This window comes from Aethalodelphis obliquidens, unplaced genomic scaffold, assembly GCF_003676395.1.
Source record: "Aethalodelphis obliquidens isolate GAN/ISIS:26980383/991018 unplaced genomic scaffold, ASM367639v1 scaffold7, whole genome shotgun sequence".
Taxonomy (NCBI): Eukaryota; Metazoa; Chordata; class Mammalia; order Artiodactyla; family Delphinidae; genus Aethalodelphis; species Aethalodelphis obliquidens.
Window position 1 is genome coordinate 34253880 of NW_020837951.1, and position 4420 is coordinate 34258299.

At 47.4% G+C, this 4420-nt stretch overlaps 1 protein-coding gene across 2 annotated transcripts in view; it reads right to left on the minus strand.

The window, feature by feature from the left end:
- The window catches only part of LOC113619929 (stimulated by retinoic acid gene 6 protein-like), a 73733-nt gene extending 69313 nt beyond the window's left edge, over nt 1-4420 (minus strand). For both annotated transcript variants that reach the window (XM_027105443.1, XM_027105444.1), the window contains exon 1: nt 4367-4420. The gene's annotated coding sequence lies outside the window, so the exon portion shown is untranslated. The remainder of the gene's footprint in view (nt 1-4366) is intronic.

Consider the following 4420-nt stretch of genomic DNA (forward strand, 5'->3'; position numbering starts at 1 on the left):
CTTTCGCTGAGTTCATCCAGGTTATTGATAAAAACATTTAATAGAACAGAGCCCTAAGCACTCCGCTAGAGACCTCTTTCCGGGAGCCATGTAATGGTGCTGCAGTTGGCAGAACGTGAGGAAAGAGATGACTACACGAGAACCCAGGTTAGGAAGACTTACTCTATTTAAGCCCTGTGTTTATCAGGGTCCAGGGTTCTGGAGACATGACACAAGGAAATTCAGCAGTGCATCACAAAGGCCATGCTTGTTTCCCGAGTGTTGGGAGCTTATCATAGGACAGCCTCTATTTATTCTATAGACATATGGCTTAATTATTTAATTTAGAAAAAAAGAACCAAAATATCTGGAAGACCTAGGGCAGGGCAATTTCTTCATTAAGTAATATCAATGGGTATGACCCTTGACTAGGGACAATATTTCTCACTTTGAAAAAGAATGAAGCTATCCTATATTCCCATCCTGTCCCTCCTCTGTCACAAACAGGCCTGGCTCCCTCTGCTGGCAGAAGAAAGACAAATGCAAGACAAACTCCTTCTCTGGGAGAACGTTCAGTGGCCTTTGTGACCTGGCCCCAATTTATCTTCCCAGACTAGACTCAGCTCTGGAGAAGTCCACAAGACATCTGACTGACCTCTCAGGTGCCACCCACCTCCCCTTCCCTGACCTCACCCATTCATTCAGGTCCCAAAATTTACAAAGTACCTGTGTACTGAGAAGTACGGTAGTCCCTGAGGGTAGATGTCCTGGAGACACCCGCCGTCTTCCCAGGTCAGCCAAGACCCTGGCTTAAGTACAGTGTCCTCCCTGGGGAGGGTTTCAGTGCTTTGCAGTTCATCACAGGCGGAGTGCAGAGAACGAGGGAAGAGATTACTGCAGCAATAGGCAGGCTGGACAAACTGCTGGGATGGGGCTGTCAGGGGACAGGGAGGCGCAGCAGATCAGATTCTGCAAAGGCCATTCCTGGCACTGGGAGGGGGACCCATTTTAAGTGGAGGTCAACCATGCACAGGAAAAGGGGCCCTGGCCTGGGACACCCACCTGAAGGACTCTGATTTTGAGCGAGTCCCTTCCTACGCTGGGCTGCCGTCTCCCTCTCTGTAAAGTGAGGATGTCAGAGGTGGTCTCTAAAGACCCTTGCTCCCTACCTGACCCAGCTCAGATGTCACCTCTGTGAAGCCTACCCACATCTCCCCACCGACCCCACTGCTTCAGGATGACTTACACCTCTGAGCATTCGGTGATTGTCTGTATGCATTTTTGTCCTCCCCTCAAACAAAGGGCACCTTATCCCAGCACTTTGGCTCATCTGAATTATTAAGAAATACTACAGTATATTGAACTAAGGAATGAGGAAGTCATATCTAGATCTGTAATCCCTGTACTGTCCACAAGGTGGCAGTCTGCACAGGTGGCTGCTATACCTACCTTGCATTTTGGTGGAAGCCCTGGGAAAAGATGCTGAAGGGAAGAACGGAGAAGTAGGAAGGAGTCTCCTCAAAGACTTATCCTCTGGCTCCTCGAAGGGTATGTGCTGTCCCTCTCCCCTCCACCTTTAAAGTGTCAGTCTCAGACAACAATGCAGGCCCTGAGCTACAGGGGCCAAGCCTGGATATTCCACATTTCCAAGCTTCTCAAGCTGGCTGGGCAAGGCTGGTGATCTGGCCCTCACTGCCCTCTCCGGCCTCCTGTGCCTCTGCACCTCCCACCCCCATCCCCACGAGCTCTCTCCTCCCTCCTGACTATGCCTTGTTCTCTCTGGTCTTCATGCCTTCGGACATTCTGTGCTCTCTCTCCACTGTCCTTCCAGGCAGCACCTACTGGCTCTTCAAGACCAGCTGAGTGTTGGAAGGATGTGGAGAACAGGGAACCCTCATACACTGTTAGTGGGCATGTAAATTGGTGGCAGCCACTTTGGAATACAGTATGGAGTTTTCTCAAAAAACTAAACATAGAAGTACCGTATGACCCAGCAATTCCACTCCTGTGTATATATATCTAAAAAAAACAAAAACACTAATTCAAAAAGATACGTGCCACCCAGTGTTCATAGCAGCATTATTTACAATTGCCAAGATATGGAAGCAACCTAAGTGTCCATCAACAGATGAATGGATAAAGAAGATGTGGTATATATACATACAATGGAATACTACTCAGCCATAAAAAAAGAATGAAATCTTTGCAGCAACATGGATGGACTTGGAGGGTACTATGCTAAGGGAAATAAGTCGGGCAGAGAAAGACAAATACTGTATGATATCACTTATATGCACTTTAAAAAATACAATAAACTAGTGAATATAACAAAAAAGAGGTAGACACACAGATGTAGAGAACAAACTAGTGGTTACCAGTGGGGAGAGGGGAGGGGGCAGGGACAATACAGAGGTGGGGGAGTAAGAGGTACAAACTATTAGGTTTAAAATACGCTACAAGAATATATTCTACAGGGACTTCCCTGGTGGTCCAGTGGTAAAGAATCCGCCTTCCAATGCAGGGGATGTTGGTTTGATCCCTGGTCGGGGAACTAAGATCCCACACGCTGTGGGGCAACTAAGCCCGCATGCCACAACTACTGAGCTCACACGCCTCAAAGAGAGAGCCCGTGCACCACAAACACAGAACCCACGCGCCCTGGAGCCGGTGCACCACAACTAGAGAGAGAAAACCTGCACGCCACAACTAGAGAGAAGCCCACGCCACTATGAAAGATCCCACACGCCTCAGTGAAGACCCCTAGTACCACAACTAAAACCCGACACAGCCAAAAAAATAAAGTAAATAAATAATAAAATTTAAAAACAAGTCTATCTAAAAAAAGAAAAGAAAAAATAATATATTGTACAGCACAGGGAATATCGCAAACATTTTGTAAAAATTGTAAATGGAGTGTAACCTTTAAAAATTGTATTGGGTTGGCCAAAAATTCGTATGGGTTTTTCTGTAAGATATTATTAATATTAAATATTAACATTTAAAAAAAGACCCAGTTGAAGAAGCATCTTTTCCAGAAAACCTCCCAAGCACTGTTCTGTAGCAGCGTTTATTGCACTGAAGTTGCTTTTCCTAACTGCCTTGCCTTCTTTTAAGAGCCTGTCTTGCTCTTCTATCCCCGCCCCCTCTGTGCCCTGCACAGGCCTGGCGGGCAGGGGTTAGGCCCTCTGAGAGCTTGCTGAATGAAGAAGGAAGCAATGAATCTATGAATTAGGGATGAGCTGTAGTAAGATCAATGGAGAAACTCCCCCTCCCCAACAGGGGAGTCATTTGAGAATAAGAAAAAAAACTTTATTTTTCTGTTGACCCTGGTTCAGGAAGGGACCAAATGCTCCGTAGCACAATAAAGGCACATTATTACTTTGAAAGGAGCCGGGCCAAATGTTCATTAAAAGAGGCCAGCGCTTTCCTCACGTGAGACTAGGCTGTGCTGCTTTCTAAGAATGAATGCTCCCTTTGGCAAGGTTACTCCTCTTTCAATTATTTATACAGAAACTGATAGCAGCTGTTTCACTCTCCTGGCAGAAAAGGTAAGTTCCAGGGGCTTCCTCCCTCTAACAGGAGACCTTACTCCATGTGTCACAGAACTGATGTTGGGATTCTGCCAGTTGCCAGGGGTGTCTAGTCGATTCAGGACCTGGAGAAGTAAGCACAGGTGGGTTCACTGTGATTGGAATATGGGCCCTGACTGCTGTAAGCCCCCACGTAGACTGTGGGCTACAGTGGACCACTCTAGTAAATGATCACAGGTCCCTCTGGAGGGGGCTTAGATGAAGATTTCTAGAATCTCTAGAGTTCTTCAAGGGGGCGTGGCCTCCTCTTCCAACAAGGGGCTCCGTGTCTAGATGAAGTCTGAACCTGGTTAAGAGACCATGGCTTGAGATTGGTTCAAGACGGCAGAGTAGAAGGACATGCTCTCACTCCCTCTTTCGAGAACACCAGAATCACAACTAACTGCTGAACAATCATTGACAGGAAGACACTGGAACTCACCAAAAAAGATAACCCACATGCAAAGACAAAGGAGAAGCTGCAATGAGACAGTAGGAGGGGCGCAATCACAATAAAATCAAATCCCATAACTGCTGGGTGGGTGACTCACAGACTGGAGAACACTTATACCACGGAAGGCCACCCACTGGAGTGAAGGTTCTGAGCCCCACGTCAGGCTTCCGAACCTGGGGGCCCAGCAACGGGAGGAGGAATTCCTAGAGAATCAGAATTTGAAGGCGAGCGGGATTTGACTGCAGGACTTGGACAGAACTAGGGAAAAAGAGACTCCACTCTTGGAGGGCACACACAAAGTAGTGTGCACATCAGGACCCAGGGGAAAGAGCAGTGACCCCATAGGAGACTGAATCAGACCTACCTGCTAGTGTAGGAGCGTCTCCTGCAGAGGCAGGGGGTGGCTGTGGCTCACCAT